Raw genomic sequence first — 18,418 nt, forward strand, 5'->3', positions numbered from 1 at the left:
TAAATCAATTAAGCTATTGAATGTAAGCTGTTTTAAAAGTCTATAGACTATGATAATGGTGCTTGTAGGACTTCTACTAATGTTGTTAGAATTTACAGAACAGTGCTTCTATATTAGACACACAATAATTTTTGTTTTTAATTGAAGAAGCCAAATACACAGTAGTCTGCCTATAGCTCTTGGTATGAAATAAGGAACAGATTTTGTATAAATTCTATTGCTCTTATATTTGATCTTTTAAAAAAAATTTTACTGTAATTTTCAATATATATATATATATATATATATATATATATATATGTGGTAGAAGAATACATCTAAATCCTCATGTATATTAATGAAGGACTGTTGCCAGAAGCTGGGATTGGATGACAGGGGATAGATCACTTGATATTTACCTGTTCTGTTCATTCCCTCTGAAGCACTTGGCACTGGCCACTGTTGGAAGATAAGATATTGGGCTAGATCGACCTTTGGTCTGACCCAGTATTGCTGTTCTTATGACTGTGTATTCCAGAGAATATCCCAAAGAGATTTAAAAAAAAAAATACTGGGGTGGATATTGGTTGTTTTTTTAAAAAAAAATCTTACATGTTTAGGGAAGGAAATGTTTAATGATTAGAAAGGATTTGGAGTTTGGAATTCCTTAAATGGAAGTTGCTTGTTCCTACTAGTTGGGAGGGAAAACAATAGGCAACCCTGGCTTTTATTTTCAACTCTGATATTGATTCACAGTGTCATATGAAAGTCACTTAAATGTTGTAAGTCTGAGTTTACTAGTCTCTAAAATGAGTATAAAAATTCTTCCCATCTCGTGAGGGTGTTGTGAGGTTCTGAGGCTTGTAAAGCTCTTTGAAAACCCTCACATAAAATATGATACTGAAGTACATATTATTACTGTGGGGGGGATTTTCAACTAGATCACTATATTTTCAGCAGTTAATTATTTGTATTATTTTTTTGTTTGCATTTAGCTATCACCCAAAGACCCTAGTCTGGATGGGACTCCCATCATACTAGCACTGTACAAACACATAGGAAAAGACTATCTTTGCTCTGAAGAGCATTCAGCATAAGGCTTTGATCCTCCAAACTGCTCTGTGTGGTTGAACCCCTGTACCCGAACAGAGTCACACTGATTTTAGTTGGGCTACACATGGTGTTAGGAGTCTACCCTTGCAGAACTATTTGCGAGATCATGGTTCAAGGTTCCACTCCTGCAGTTGGATGTGCATGGACAGACCCTTAGATTGGCTATATGACTGTTAATGGGGAACATGACTGTTTACAGATAATACAAACACATAGGATGGAGAGGAAGTATTTAGTATGGCACGGTGGGGCATAAGTGAGAAAAATTAGATAAAATAAAGAAGGAAATATTTTCGGTTGACTTTCAGACTATAATCAAGAAAGAGGACAGCTTTTTAGTTAACATACCATCTGGTTCAGTGGTGCAGCAAAAATAATTAGAAATGAAAAAGCAATAGATAACTAAAGGAAAAAGGGGGAAATAGCAATCAATAGAAATTAGAAGTTATGAAGGCAGAAAATTGATAATTGAAGTTAAAAAGCAAAACGTTCGTGGCAGGCAAGGGCTTAGGACAATAAGGAGGTTAAGTATATTAGGAACAAAAGAAATCCTAGCAATTGTATCAGCTCATTAGTAGTTGGAGGTAAAATTATTAATAATGATGCGTAAAAGGCTGAGATGTTCAATAAATATTTCTGTTTTGTATTTGGAAAGGAGCAGAATGATGTACTTGTATCATATGAGGATGTGACATTAGTAGCTGAGGAGATGTAAGACAACAATGGCTGGAGCAGGGGTGGCCAACCTGTGGCTCTGGAGCCACATGCGGCTCTTCAGAAGTTAATATGCGGCTCCTTGTAGAGGCACCGACTCTGGGGCTGGAGCTACAGGCACCAACTTTCCAATGTGCCGGGGTGTGCTCACTGCTTGATCCCTGGCTATGCCGCAGGCCCTGCCCCCACTCCACCCCTTCCCGCCCCCTCCCCTGAGCCTGCCATGCCCTTGCTCCTTCCCCTCTCTCCCAGAGCCTCCTGCATGCCATGAAACAACTGATTGGGAGGTATGGGGAGGTAAGGGGAGGTGCTGATCTGCTGGGCTGCCGATGGGTGGGAGGTGCTGGGAGCAGGGCGGGGGAGCTGATGGGGGGGTTGCTGACGTATTACTGTGGCTCTTTGGCAATGTACATTGTTAAATTCTGGCACCTTCTCAGGCTCAGGTTGGCCACCCTCGTGCTAGAGATAAACATTTTTCAATCAGCACGCTCAGATAACTTGCACTCAAGAGTCCAGAAAGAATTTGCTGAGATTTATGGCCCTGTAATGTTCATTTTTAATAGATCTTGCAATACTGGGGAAATTCCAGAAGACTGGAGGAGTACTAATGTTGTGCCAATATTAAAAAAAGGGCAAGCTAGATGACCCAGGTAACTATAGTCCTATTAACCTGACAGCATTCCTGGGCAAAATAATGGAAGAGCTGAGATGGAATTCAGTTGATAAAGAATTAAATGATAGGAACAGAGCTGTCCCTTGGGTAGGGAAAATTGGGGCGACTGCTCCAAATCCCACGGGCCAGTGCGATTGGCTGGCATGGTCAGTCCTGGAAGACATAGGCACGGGAACTAGGGGCATGGGGGGTGCTGCGAAACCCCCGGGCTCCTGGCTGCCAGCTCTGCCTGCCCGGGGTATTGGCTCTAGGGGGCGAGGGGGAGACAGGGGTAAGGAGGCTGGGGCTTTCAGCACCCCCGCTATTAAAAATGTTCCAGCACCACTGCCAGAAGACGAATCCATCACTTCCGCAGGGCCCGCCATCTTGTTGGCTGTTAGCGGAGACAGTGCCTGGCTCAGCTGCCCACGTTTTGATGTAGTGAGTCCCCCGCCCCGGTTGGAACTCTGAGGTGCTGTGGCACTGTTGCTAACAATAGCCCTGCGGTAGATGCCAGCAACTGCCAGCAGCAGCAGGCTGCCCAGCACCATGCCAGATCCGTCCCACCAGCCCAGCCGCCAATACAGAGTGGGGGACCCGCAAGCCAGCGGGGGCTGATTTGTCCTGGGCCCTGCAACTCCCTAGGGATGGCCCTGGATAGGAATATAATTGATGCCAGTCAACTTGATTTTATGGAAAATAGGTCTTATCAAACAAACATGATTAAATTCTTTGAGAGTACCTTTATTAATCTAATTTTGTAGCTGCAAAGTCTACACTTAGGGTATGTCTACACTATGAAATTAGGTCAATTTTATAGAAGTTGATTTTTAGAAATTGATTTTATACAGTTGATTGCGTATGTCCCCACTAACTGCATTAAGTTGGAGGAGTGCGTCCTCACTACCGTGGCGAGCATCAACTTACAGAGCGGTGCACTGTGGGTAGCTATCTCACAGTTCCCGTAGTCTTCGCTGCCCATTGGAATTCTGGGTTAAGTTCCCAGTGCCTGATGGAGCAAAAACACTTCCCAGACCAGAAAATTACCATTGGGGATGTTGAAATGCTAATAGTTATCCTTATGGACCCAGCCTACCCCTTGCTCCCATGGCTCATGAAGCCTTACACAGGCAGCCTGAACAGAAGCAAGGAGCAGTTCAACTATAGGCTGAGCAAGTGCAGAATGGTGGTAGAATGTGCCTTGGACATTTAAACGTTCGTTGGCGCTGTTTGCTGACTAGGTCAGCGCAACCAACATTCCCATTGTTATTGCTGCTTGCTGTGTGCTCCATAATGTCTGTGAGAGTAAGGGGGAGACGTTTATGGTGGGGTGGGAGGTTGAGGCAAATCGCCTAGCATCCAATTTTGAGCAGCCAGACACCAGGGTGATTAGAAGAGCCCAGCAAGGCATGCTGCACATCAGAGAGGCTTTGAAAACCAGTTTAACGACTGGCAAGGCTTCGGTGTGACAGTTGTGTGTGTTTGTCCTTGATGCAAACCCACCCCCTTTGTTGATTTTAATTCCCTGTAAGCCAACCACCCTCTCCCCTTTGAAATAAAGTAACTATTGTTTTGAAACCATGTATTCTTTCTTAATTGTTTTAAAAAATGAGATAATGGACAAGGTAGCCCGGGTGGGGTGGGGGGAGGAGGGGAGGACGGACAAGGCCACGTTGTTTATTGTAGCCACACTAAAAATCAAACTGTTTGAATGACAGCCCTCTGTTGCTTGGGCGATCCTTTGGAGTGGACTGGCTGGGTGCCCAGAGCCTCCACCCCGTGTTCTTGGGTGTCTGGGTGAGGCGGATATGGAACTTGGGGAGGAGGGCATGCAGTTATACAGTGGATGCAGCGGGGATCTGTGCTCTTGTTGGCTTTCCTGCAGCTCCAATGGACGCTTCATCATGTGCGTTTGCTCCCCCATTAGCCTCAGCATTGTGTCCTGCCTCCGATCTTCATGCTCACTTAATTCTTTCCTGGCTTCTGCCACTGAATGCCTCCATGCATGAAGCTGTGCCGTATCAGTGCAGGAGGACTGCATGATCTCAGAAAAGATGTCATCATGAGTGCGTTTTTTTCACCTTCTAATCTACGATAATCTCAGGGACGGAGACGATGGGGGAGCGTAGAAACATTTGCATCTGGGGGGAGATAAAAAGGGAGAGTAAAATTTAAGATGATACATTTCTGAGAACAAAAGGGAGACTCTTTCACAGTGAATCAAGCAATTCACAGCAGAGAGCACATGTGCTTTAGGTACAAGGTCACATTTTGCCTTTTATATTGGGCACCTGCCATTATGGTGACACATCACACGCGGCTGGGCAACAGAATTCAGTTTCCAGGTAGCCATGGTAAGCCTTTTGGTACCCAGGGTTGGCTTCTTACATCTTCATAACATGTGGGAATGTTTTCAAACTGCAGCTCCCTCCTTTCCCAGAGCAAGCAATGGGTTGGGTTTCACATTTAAAAGGATCTGCAGCACATATCTACCCCCCACCCCCACCGCATGGCTATTCTCTGGGATGATTCTTTTTAGCCAAGCGCAAACAGCCCAGCATGAACGGGGTCCTTTTACTGTTCCCTTACAAAAATTCCCCTATTTCAACCAGGTGACCATGAATGATATCACTCTACTGAGGCTAACACAGAAAGATATAGACCAAATGTTGCTTGAATGTGACCAAAACCCAGGACCATTCGCTGTCATGTTTTGTGCTGCAGTGATTCCAGACTACTTGCTACTGGCTTGGCGCGGTAAAGTGTCCTACCGTGGAGGACAAAATAAGACAGCCCTCCCCAGAAATCTTCTGCAAAGGCTTTCAGAGTACCTTTCAGGAGAGCTTCATGGAAATGTCCCTGGAGGATTCCCACTCCATCCCCAGACATGTGAACAGACTTTTCCAGTAGCTGTACTGGCCACGAATGCATCCCAATTCTTCAGAGTAAATCAAACATTAAACACTATTGCTTTTAAACCTGTACTGTAGTTACAAATGTGCACTCACCAGAGATGTCTTCTCCGGCTTCAGGGTCGGGGATCCCGCCTTGGGACGGTATGGCTCCAGGTGATGAAAAGGTCCTGGCTGCCGGGGAGAACAGATTCATCGCTTGCCTGCTGCGCATTCTCTCCTCCTCCACAAAATCCTCCTCCCTGTTGCGTGAGACTCCCCCCTTGCAGGTGTCCATGGACAGTGGTGGGATAGTGGTAGGGTCCCCCCCTAGAATGCCATGCAGCTGATCATAGAAGTGGCATGTAGGGGGCTCTGACCCGGAGCGACGGTTTGCCTCCTTTGTCTTTTGGTAGGCTTGCCTGAGCTCCTTAACTTTCATGCTGCACTGCTGTGTGTCCCTGTTGTAGCCTCTGTCCAATGTGCCCTGTGAGATTTTGGCAAATATATTTGCATTTCTTCTTTTTGATCAGAGTTCAGCCTGCACAGATGCTTCTCCCCATACAGCAATCAGATCCAATGTCTCCCTTTCGGTCCATGCTGGAGCTCATTTGCGATTCTGGAGGGACTGCATGGTCACCTGTGCTGCTGAGTTCGCCCCGCTGACCAAACAGGAAATGAAATTCAAAAGTTCCCGGGGCTTTTCCTGTGTACCTGGCTAGTGCATCGGAGTTCAAAGTGCTGTCCAGAGCGGTCACAATGGAGCACTCTTGGGGGGAGGGATAGCTCAGTGGTTTGAGCATTGGCCTGCTAAACTCAGGGTTGTGAGTTCAATCCTTGAGGGGGCCATTTAGGGATCTGGGGCAAAAATTGGGGATTGGTCCTGCTTTGAGCAGGGGGTTGGACTAGATGACCTCCTGAGGTCCCTTCCAACCCTGATATTCTATGATAGCGCCCGGAGGCCAATACCATCGATTTGTGTCTGTAGTACCCCAAATTCGACCCAGCAAGGTCAATTTTAGCACTACTCCCCTCGTCAGGGAGGAGTACAGAAGTAATTTTTAAGAGCCCTTTAGGTGGATGGAACGGGGTTGGTTGTGTGGACGCAGTCATTTTTAAATCGACCTAACGCGGCTAAATGCAACTTAACTCCGTAGTGTAGACCAGGCCTTAGACTTTTGTAAGGCATTTTATTTAGTACCGCACTACATTGTGATTAAAAAATTAGCATTATACAAGATCAATTGAGCACACATTAAGCTGATTAAGAACTGACTAACTGATAGATCTCAAAAAGTAATTGTCAATGGAGTATCATCACTGAATAGTGGGGGTCCGAAGAGACTGGCAGTGGGCTCAGTGCTGTTCAATGTTTTTCATTAATTTTCTGAAAGTAAGTATAAAATAACTGCTGATAAAATTTTTGGATGACACAAAGATTGGTGGAGTGGTTGATGGTGTGGACAGGGCAATCACAGAGAGCGATTTGGATGGCTTGGTAAGCTTCGGCGCATTCAAACAAAATGTGTTTAAGTACACCCAAATGCAAAGTCATACATCATGGAACAAGGAATGCAGTCCATACCTATGGAATGGGAGACTATATCGTGGAAAGTAGAAACTCTGAAAAGGTTTTATTGTTCTAGAGGACAAGTAACTCATTGTGAGTTCCCAGTGTCATGCTGTGGGTAAAAGGGCTAATGTGATCCTTGGCTGTATAAACAGGAGAGTAGGGGTCTAGTTCTGGTGTCCACATTTTAAAAGGATGTTGAAAAATTGGAGAGTATTCAGAAAATAGCCTGTGGCAGGGCCTGCTTGCTCCTGCCCTTTGGGCCTTAAAGTCTATGAACAGAAATCAAACTGAGGATAACCCAATGACTTCTAGACAGTGAGATGTTGAATGGTCCACAAATAGCTGGTAAAACACCCATTGCAGTTTATTTACAATATGGGTTTCCACTACCATAGAATCATAGAATATCAGGGTTGGAAGGGACCTCAGGAGGTCATCCAGTCCAACCCCCTGCTCAAAGCAGGACCAATCCCCAATTAAATCATCCCAGCCAGGGCTTTGTCAAGCCTGACCTTAAAAACTTCTAAGGAAGGAGATTCTACCACCTCCCTAGGTAACGCATTCCAGTGTTTCACCACCCTCCTAGTGAAAAAGTTTTTCCTAATATCCAACCTAAACCTCCCCCACTGCAACTTGAGACCATTACTCCTTGTCCTGTCCTCTTCTACCACTGAGAATAGTCTAGAACCATCCTCTCCGGAACCACCTCTCAGGTAATTGAAAGCAGCTATCAAATCCCCCCTCATTCTTCTCTTCTGCAGACTAAACAATCCCAGTTCCCTCAGCCTCTCCTCATAAGTCATGTGTTCCAGTCCCCTAATCATTTTTGTTGCCCTTCGCTGGACTCTCTCCAATTTATCCACATCCTTCTTGTAGTGTGGGGCCCAAAACTGGATGTAGTACTCCAGATGAGGCCTCACCAATGTCGAATAGAGGGGAACGATCACGTCCCTCGATCTGCTCGCTATGCCCCTACTTATACATCCCAAAATGCCATTGGCCTTCTTGGCAACAAGGGCACACTGCTGACTCATATCCAGCTTCTCGTCCACTGTCACCCCTAGGTCCTTTTCCGCAGGACTGCTGCCTAGCCATTCGGTCCCTAGTCTGTAGCTGTGCATTGGGTTCTTCCGTCCTAAGTGCAGGACCCTGCACTTATCCTTATTGAACCTCATCAGATTTCTTTTGGCCCAATCCTCCAATTTGTCTAGGTCCCTCTGTATCCTATCCCTGCCCTCCAGCGTATCTACCACTCCTCCTAGTTTAGTATCATCCGCAAATTTGCTGAGAGTGCAATCCATACCATCCTCCAGATCATTTATGAAGATATTGAACAAAACCGGCCCTAGGACCGACCCTTGGGGCACTCCACCTGACACCGGCTGCCAACTAGACATGGAACCATTGATCACTACCCGTTGAGCCCGACAATCTAGCCAACTTTCTACCCACCTTATAGTGCATTCATCCAGCCCATACTTCTTTAACTTGCTGACAAGAATACTGCGGGAGACCGTGTCAAAAACTTTGCTAAAGTCAAGAAACAATACATCGACTGCTTTCCCTTCATCCACAGAACCAGTAATCTCATCATAGAAGGCGATTAGATTAGTCAGGCATGACCTTCCCTTGGTGAATACCCTACCCTTAGACCCTGTATAGCCTCACCCCTACTGTCCTAGGGAGCCTTCTGCTTCTGATGCAAGCATAGAAGAGCAGTCTCTCTCTTTCTGCTTCTTCCTCTTCCCACTTCCTACCTGTGCATTTTGCATAATCTGCCCGGTGGCCTAATTAGCAGCTTAGTTCTCCTCAGCGCATCAGTTAGGCCCAGCTCTTTTTAATGAGGTCTGTTCTGAAGTAATTAATTAGAGTTGCAATGAGCAGAGTCCTGGCTCAGCTGCTGTTGCCCAGCCCTCTGTCACAGAGCCCCAAAAATGATTTGAGAGCTGGAGAAAATGCCTAATGCTGAGAGACTTTAAGAGCTCAATCTGTTTAGTTGATCAAAAGAAGATGTGAGAGGTGGCTTGATTACAGTGTATATAAACCACCTTCTCCCCCTTATCCTATTGTCTGGGGTTGGGCTGTTGTATGAGCATCTACCATCTTCATCTGTCTAAGGTAGCACTAAAGTCCACCTACTTATTATTTTCTTTGATGCAATCCATCCATAGCTTCCTTGGCTTTCCTCAGAGTCTCTTTCTTACTAACCTCTCTTGCCATGCTAGCCTCACCAGCTTTCTCTTCATTCATCCTCTGTATGTGCCCAAACCAGCGAAGTCACACTTCCTGGATTTTGTCAGCCACATCATGGACTTTGTCTTCCATCCTAATGCTTTAATTTAGAAATCTTTCTCTTTGTGTACTCCTTTTATAGTGCAAAGACATTCCATCTTGAATACCCATAGGTGTTGAACCTGCCGTCTCTTTACAACCTATGCTTCTGCACCATACAGCATTGTGGCACGCACCGTTGTGCTATACAGATGGGATTTCAGTCTCAGTGACTTACACTTATCATGCATGACACCTGAGATGATATTCCACATTCTTCCAGTGCTCCCCAGTCTGGAATGCATCTCACATTTAAGGTCACTGTCTTCTGTAACCCCGCTGCCAAGGTATTTAAACTGGTATCCAGTTTCCCTGTGGCACCTCTACTGACCCTCATGATCTCAATTTTAGTCATGCTCATTTTCATCCCATACCTGCTGAGCTGGTCTTACCACGGGTTTACTATTTCCCATAGGCCTCCTTTTGAGGACAACCTTTTTGCTATGTCGTCTGCATAAAGTAGCTCCCCACCTTTTCACATTGGTATCTTCCTGGTGATGTAGTCCATCAGTATGCTAAACTGCAACGGACTGATGGCCAACCCCTGACACAGTCCAACTTTCACTTCAGAGGGCTTGTCTTTCCAAAACATGTTCGGAACACTGTTTCAGGCAATCTGTATAGTACATTCACCAGAGTTATTAAATGCTCAGAAACTCCATGTTTCCTCAGCACTGATGTGAGCATTCTTCTATCCTCTTTATTTTATACCTTTTCTAGGTCTATAAAGACCCCCACATATCCTGTTGGTACTCTAGCTGCTTCTGTATCACTTGCCGAATTACAAATGTGGCATCTTTGGTTCTTCATCCTTTCCTAATGTCAAAGTATTCTTGTTCGAGGAGCGGTTCAACCATTCTCCTAATCTGAGCATCCATGATGCATTTCTGTATCTTCATCCATGGAATAGTAACTTTATCACTGGATAGTTTCCACATACATGGATGCTTCCCTCCTTATATATTGGGACCAAGATAGACTTGCACCAATATTCGGGGATTCTTTTGTCTTGCCATAAAGTTTTAACTATTCTGCCTCTCAATTTTATACCTCTCTTGCTTAAGACTTCCACCAGATCAGCTGTCATTTCATCAGGACTTGGTGCTTTACTACTTTTCATTTTTTGGTACTGTTTCTCACCTCCTTCTCTGTTTTGTCAGATTCAAGCACCACATTAGGATCACATGTTGGCAACTCTGCCCACTGGGATTTTGCCACATTTAAGAGACTCTGAAAGTATTGTTTCCTCCTCTCCTTCACTTGTTCAGGTGTTGATAGGCTCCCCATGTTACCATTTACAAATGATGTTGCAATACCAATCTCCTTCCCTATGCATCTCATTTTTTTGCAGTGCTGTAGATTTTTTTGCCAGCCAGCTGTAGGTGATTCAGAAACTCAGTGTACAGGTCATCTAGGGCATTCTCTTTTGCCTTCCTTCCTTGCAGCTTGCTTTGCATTCTTTCATTTGTACTTGGATTAATTTATTTTTCTTTAGGTGCCATTTCTTGTTTTGGATTGCTACCTGCACTTCATCCGTCCTCCATCACTAACCTCTCTCCTTTTGGTTTTCCCCATCTGCATTGTCCATAAACCTTTTCTGCAGCCGCAATCCACGTTATTTTCAGATAGTTCCACTCCTCTTCAGTCAATGCCAAATCTGTTTTCAGGTACTTATCCTCTACTGCTTGCACAAACTTCTTTGTGGCACTTCTCCTTGACTTCACATACTTTTAATCTTGTTTCTTTTGAGCTTAATTCCCTCCTTGTCCAATGTTCTACCATAATCTTTGCCACAACAGACTTTTGCTGCAGTTCTACCATCTCCTTAGTTATCACTTTGCAGTCCATAAATTGAGTCCACTGAGATTTCTTCACCAACATCGTGTCAATCTGGCTTTTGTTTCAACCAGTGATGTATGTGATCCAATGACTTATCCTCTTTTGAAAGCATGTATTGGCTACCATCCATTGGTTTGCAATACATGTCTAGTAATGCTTTCTCTTCCTCATTTATGGGGCTGGGGCTGAAATTTCCTAAGCACATTTCATATCCCTCGGGATTTTGCCTGTGTGTGCATTCATATTGCCAGCACCAACAACAGCTGTCTTCAAATTGCTGTTGGTGTAAACTCTCTGTCTCTCGTTTGTCATGTCCTTATTGAGATGCATACACAAACAGAGCATTCTGTTGGGTTCATACAGCCTGTCACTTCTCTAAAAACATCAATCACCACCTTCCTCAGTTCTCCTCTCACTTCCACCCCAGCTCTATTATCCCCATTTTGTCACCTACATAGAAGAGTTTACAACCTAAATTCAACTCTTTTGCTGCATTCCTTGGCCATCATGTTTCCTATAGGCACAGAACATCCGTACCTCTCCTTACTATCATATCCGCTACTTCCTTTACAAGTCAAACTGGATACATTCGGTGTTGTTAAATTTATAATATGGGGTTTTTCTGGCTGTTCAGGTCACTGCTTTTCACCTGGCTTTTTGCTCTGACCACTAGTCCCCCTGATCCTGTAGAGGATAGCTCAGATTCTGGCCACCAGAAATCCTATTGGCCACCGGCTTGAGGTGTGCAAACTTCTAGCATGGTGCTGAGATGCCCTCCCTTCATTAGCAGTGGTCCCTGAAAAGTACAGCGATTGAGAAGCATCCATTCCACTCTTACCCTCACCCTTCTTACTACCAGTATTTACTACTGCTCTTTGGCAATGCTCCAAAAATACAAAATTGCTTGCACCAACATAGTCACCTTGCGCCAAAAAAAGTATAGTGTATCGCTTGGTATTCCTGACATACACCACAGTGAGAGGGCCTTTCTCCAGTTGAACTAAGTATATGCCTGCTGTCTTCCACATTGTCGTGGTAGATTTGACGGACCGTCAACAGGTGGTACTGGTATTGATGCTGCCCGATATTAGGCTTCATTTGACCCAGGGATGGAAGTTTGAAATCAGAGTTTTCCTTTTCCTGGGTAGGCTGGCTTCCTGGACTGAAGAGCCCCACTTGCCCTGAGCTGTCTGGTTATTTTTAAAAGGTGCCAGATACCTGCCTTTCACACACCTATTTTTAGTTTAAAAACCAAAACCAAAAACCTACACCTCTGCCACATGAAGGATATTTTGTTGGGAACTTTCATGGAGAGAAAATCTTGTGTACTGAAGGGCTTTTCAATTTAGTGGAGACAGGTATAACAAAAACCAGCAGCAGGAAGCTGAAGTCAGATAAATTTGTCAGAAATTAGGCACAGTTTTTTGGGTGTTTTTTAAACTGAGGGTGATTGTTCCGACGGTGACTCTACCAAGGGTACTGGTGGATTCTCCATCTCTTGATGTCTTCAGATCAAGACTGGATGACTTTCTGGAAGTTATGCTTTAGTTCAACACAAGTTCTTGGGGTCCATTCAGTGGTTAATGGGTGAAAATGGATGATGCACAGGAGATCAGTCTAGATGATCTAGTCCCTTTGGCCTTAAAGTCTATGAACAGCAATCAAACTGAGGATAACCCAATGACTTCCAGACAGTGAGATGTTGAATGGTCTTCCAGGAAAGTAGTAGAAGTGCCATCTATTGAGACCATTAATAGAGTGTGCAGAACAATATAAAATATACTTCAGGGAACAATCCTGCATGGACGGTGAGATGGAATGCATGATTATAGAAGGAATTTTCCATGGCTAATTTGTATGATTCTATACAAAGAGCACAACTTATGGTTGAGAGTCCCTTGTCCAGTTGAAGATTTGTACAGTATCCAGCTATGTTAAGTGTTTGTTAATAATTTTCTACCACTGAAACATATACTAGAACCGTACAGATGTAATATTTCTAACAATATCTTTGGAGAAATTTTGGATTACTAAATAAATCTGAAATAAATGTAAATGTTTCACAACGCTTTGACTGTTCTGTTTTCATAAAGAGAAAACAATTGGTGAATAACTCAAAAGGTTCAATGCTAAGGGCAATGAAACAAAAACACTTCATTTCAAAATAGTTTTACAATTGATCTTTCAATTTCTGATTTTTTTTATTTTTTGTTGTTTTTAATTCTATTTTTTTAAAAAAAACACCGATATGAAACTATCAATTTGGTCCCCAGTTATTGTGGCCTGTTATAACAGTGATTTCTTTTCCTTTTGTAAAAAGCCTGTCTCGCTGTATTGATTATAAACTATTGCTCACAAGATAACCTTATAATTAAAGCCCTTTAGATGTTTACTGTAATGACCTTGCCCAGAGTGATAAGGTTCTGGTGTAAGACTCCCCACAGTGCCGTGCTTCTCATTTCTTCTGCTAATTTTTCAAAATCAGTAGTTGAATACTTCATGTTTAGTCAATGTGATGTCTTGTTTTTACTTTCCCTAAGGAAATTGCGTATCTTCCCACAAGAGGGACGATCGCTTTCGTATGATTCACATTAGAAATTGCCACCTTGTATTAACCTTCCAGTTATTTAACTCGTTGTAATGATCAGTGCAAATGGCACTTCACCAATAGGTGATGCTGTATCTGTAATTTAGCAAAACAGGACAATTTTAAATTACTATGTTGTTGTCTTTGTTTAGGAGAGAGGAGATGATCTAGAAGGAGTTTAAGTCCTGCCTGTGTGTGCTGGAGTTACTTTCAGTGTTCCAATAAATCTTTCAGTGACTGTGCCACCACATACTTTGAGGCGATGTCATGTGCTATCAAAAAATAAAATACTAATCTCCAGCTGGTGTTTCTGCCTGTGGGCCTTTCAGGTCAAACTCTGTGAACTCCCAGGGCTTACTAGGATGGAGCATTTCCTCTAAAGGAGTTCTGCCATTCCTTTCTGATGCTTTACAGGTAAGTCAGGAAAGTACCTAGTACAGCCATGCCCAGCAAAAAAATCTGGAATCACAATTACATTAAAGAGGCAAGAAGAAAAACAGGGCAGTCTGCAAAGTGTCTTTGATGCCTGTATACCAATGCAAGGAGTATGGGGAACAAGCAGGATGAACTGGATGTTATGGTATATGAAGAAAATTGACTTAATTGGCAATACAGAGACTAAGTGGGACAACTCCCATGATTGGAGTACCAGCTTGAGGGATTTCGCTTGTTCTGGAAGGACAGGTCTGGGGAAAAAGGAGGTGGTGGTGCACTGTATGTCAAGAATGTATATGCTTGCTCTGAGGTCCAAGAGGAAGTGAGCGACAAACCTACTGAGAGTCTCTGGGTGAGGACAAAAAAGGAAAAGAATGGTAACAATGTTATGGTGGGGGATCTATTATAGACCACCAAATCAAGAAAAGGCAGTGGAAGACACATTTTACAAGGAGGTAGCTAATTTTTTTAACACACATGGGCTAGTATTAATGGGGGATTTTAACTTCCCTGATATCCGTTGGAAGACTATTGCAGCAAAATATAGTATGTCCTGCAAGTTCTTAGCATGTGTAGGGGAAAACTTTCTGATTCAGAAAGTTGAGGAAACAGCTAGGAGGTCATCTATTTTTGGATCTGTTTTTGACCAACAGGGATGAATTAGTTGTGAAGGTGGTTGGGAACTTGGGAGGAAATGATAATGATAAGTGCCACATTTCAGGAAAGATGTGGACAAACGGGAGAAAGTCCAGAGAAGAGCAACAAAAATGATGAAAGGTCTAGAAAACATGACCTATGAGGGAAGATTGAAAAAATTGGGTTTGTTTAGTCTGGAGAAGAGAAGACAGAGTGGGGACATAAACAGTTTTCAAGTACATAAAAGGTTGTTACAAGGACGAGGGAGAAAAATTGTTCTTCTTAACCTCTGAGGATAGGCAAGAAGCAATGGGCTTAAAGTGCAGCAAGGGTGGTTTAGGTTGGACATTAGGAAAAAATCCCTAACTGTCAGAGTGGTTAAGCACTGGAATAAATTGCCTAGGAAGGTTGTGGAATCTCCATCAAGGGGGATTATTAATAGAAGGTTGGACAAACACCTGTCAGGGATGGTATAGATAATACTTAGTCCTGCCTTGAGCGCAGGGGACTGGACTAGATGACCTCTCGAGGTCCCTTCCAGTTCTATGATTCTATGATCCAATAGAATTCAAGATCATAAGGAAAGGAGGAAATGAGAACAGCAAAACAAGAACACTGGACTTCTGAAAGGCAGATTTCGACCAATTCAGGAAAATAGTAGGCAAGGTCTCATGGAAAGACCAGTTAGGAAGAAAAAGAGTTGAAGGGGCATGGAAGTTCCTAAAAGATGTAATAGTAGAGGCTCGATATCAAGTTATTCCAATTCAGAGGAAAGATAAGAAGAGCCACAAGTGGCCAATGTGGTTGCATAAGATGCATTTTAGCTATCTAAAAACCAAAAGAGATACATACAGGAAATGGAAGGAGGAGCATGTCACCAAGGAAGTATACATAAGAATAGTGTGAGTATGTAGGGACAAAATCAGGAAAGCCAAGGTAAAGAATGAGTTATTGCTGAAATGTTGGCAACAACAAGAAAATGATTCTACAAATATGTCAGACAAAGATCAGGGATGGTGTGGGTCCACTGCTCAATGGAGAAGGTGAGCTGGTAATGGAAGATGATAGGAGGGCAGAGCTGCTCAATGCCTCTTTGCTTTAGTCTACTCACAAAAAATAACATGACTAGACAACTAGTGAAGTTACCAAAGACAATAAAGGGAAAGGGATTCAGATCATGCTAAGTAAAGAACATGTCAGTGAACTAACTTGACTGAATTCAAGTCAGCAGGGTCTGATGTTATTTGCCTGAGGGTATTGAAGGAATTAGCTGAAGAAATCTTGGAGCCACTGGCAATAATATTTACAAACTTGTGGATGACAGGAGAGGTCCTGGAAGACTGGAGAAGGGATAACATAGCACCTGTCTTTACAAACGGGGAAAAGGAGAAGCTGGGAACTATAGACCAGTCAGACTGACCTTGATACCTGGGAAGCTACTAGAGTAATGTATGAAACATTCAATTTGCAAATACCTGGAGGATGAAGGGGTAATCACTAGCAGCCAGCATGGATTTACTAAGAACAAATCATGCCAAACCTGCTTGATTTCCTTCTTTGGCAGGGTAACTGGTTTGGTGGATAGGAGGCATGTGATGGACATAATATACCTGGACTTTTAGCAAGGCTTTTGACATAGTCTCTAAGGTGCCACAAGTACTCCTTTTCTTTAGGCCATTAATAATTACTCGTTGCTTGCGGTTGTTTAATGAATTATGTAACAGCCTGCATTTCTCCAGTCTACTTATTAAAATGTCAGGTGGGACTAACACATTTATTTAAGCATAAGCTTTCGTGAGCTACAGCTCACTTCATCGGATACGAAGTGAGCTGTAGCTCACGAAAGCTCATGCTCAAATAAATTGGTTAGTCTCTAAGGCGCCACAAGTACTCCTTTTCTTTTTGCAAATACAGACTAACACAGCTGCTACTCTGAAACCTATTAATGGAATGATGTCAGATTGGAAGGAGGTCTCAAGTGGGATCCCACTATTCCAGGCCCGGTGTTGTTTAGCATCTTTATAAATGACCTCTATGTAAGAATAGAGAGCATATTGATCAAATTTGCAGATGACACAAAGCTGGTGGGGGTTGCAACCACTTTGGAGGATAGAGTTAAAATTCAAAGAGCTCTTGATAAATTGGAGAACTGGGCTATAGACAACAAACAGAAATTCAAAGACAAGTGTAAGGTGCTAAGGAAGAAAAAACAAATGTACAAATACAGAACGGGGGATAATTGGCTTGGCAGCAGCACTGTGGAGAAGGATCTGGGAGTTGTGGTGGATCACAACCTCAACATGAGTCAACAGTGTGATGCTGTTGCAAAAAAACAAATGCAGTTTTGGGTTGCATTAACAGAGGCACAGCATGCAAGTCCCGGGAGGTGAGAGTACTGCTGTGCTCGGTGCTGGTTAGGCCTCAGCTGGCATGGTGTATCCAATTCTGGTCACCAATGTATAGAAAGGATGTAGAGAAACTGGAACAGATCCAGAGGCAAGTGAGAGTGACAAAGATGAACAAAGGATGGAATGCAGGCCATATGAGCAAAGGCTGAAGGAACTGGGTATGTTTCATTTGGAAAAGAAGAGATTAAGGGGAGGACATGATAGCAGTCTTCAAATACTTGAAAGGCTGCCATAAAAAGATGGAGAAATGTTGTTCTCTCTTGCCACAGAGGGTAGGACAAGAGGCAGTGGGTTCAAACTATAGCATAGCGGATGTAGAGTAAGTCTTAGGAAAAACTTCCTAATTTTAAGAACAGTAGGACAATGGAACAGACTGCCTACAGAAGTCATGGAAGCTCCTTCCCTGGAGGTTTTCAAAAAGAGGCTGGATAACCATCTGTCTTGGATGGTTTAGACACACAAAATTCTGCATTTTGTCAGGGGTTTAGACTAGATAACCCTTGCAGTCCTTTCTAACCCTATGGTCCTATGATTCTAATGTGTCTCCTCAAGTCTCCATTGAGCTTTTCCACAATAACAATTAGGGATGTCCAAAATGATGTTGATTGTTGATCAGGCCATGCTCCATCAAGTGATTTATCTTCTTTTTCACTGCTGCCTGGCTTAAACACAATCTGTTGTTTCACCTCCTCATATCTCCCAAGCTCTTTATTGTTTTTGAAAATCACATTAGCATACTATAAGAGCAGCTGTTTTAATATGGCTGCTCCTATCAAGTCAACCCCAAGCTTTCACCGACTGGGATGCTTCACAGCTCTTTGTCTCTGACCCTGTGAGAGGTGTTGAGACACCAGCTACATTGAGCACTGTTCCTATGATCTGCTTTTTTCACTAAATGCTTTCACTGGTCAGTCACATTATTGGTTTGTATGCAGAACTCCCCCTTTGGTCCAGCTTGAAATAGAGTTCTGCTAAACAGCAATCCTGAGTGGATACTTGTTACATTCAAACACTCTTACAAGGGATACCAGCAAGAATAGAAGTCATGGAATTCCACTCATTAGTATGATTCTTAGCTTGTAATAGTGTAATTTTTCCAGGGCTCTGGGTTCAGATAATGTTCTTCTGGATTGGATTTGCACAGGAATGTATTTTTGATGGGAGAAATAAACTTCTAGAGAGAGCATACAATGTAATGTAGTATGTACTGTTATTCTAAAACTGCTCCTATTAAAATACAAGCCTTTGTTTTTGGTAAGT

The 18,418-nt window shown here is 43.2% G+C and overlaps 1 protein-coding gene across 3 annotated transcripts in view; it reads left to right on the plus strand.

Annotated features, from left to right (window-relative positions):
* Nucleotides 1-18,418, plus strand: part of WDR25 (WD repeat domain 25) — a 115,757-nt gene that overhangs the window by 6,707 nt on the left and 90,632 nt on the right. The window lies entirely within an intron of this gene.

This window comes from Lepidochelys kempii, chromosome 6 (assembly GCF_965140285.1).
Source record: "Lepidochelys kempii isolate rLepKem1 chromosome 6, rLepKem1.hap1, whole genome shotgun sequence".
In the NCBI taxonomy this organism is placed as follows: Eukaryota; Metazoa; Chordata; order Testudines; family Cheloniidae; genus Lepidochelys; species Lepidochelys kempii.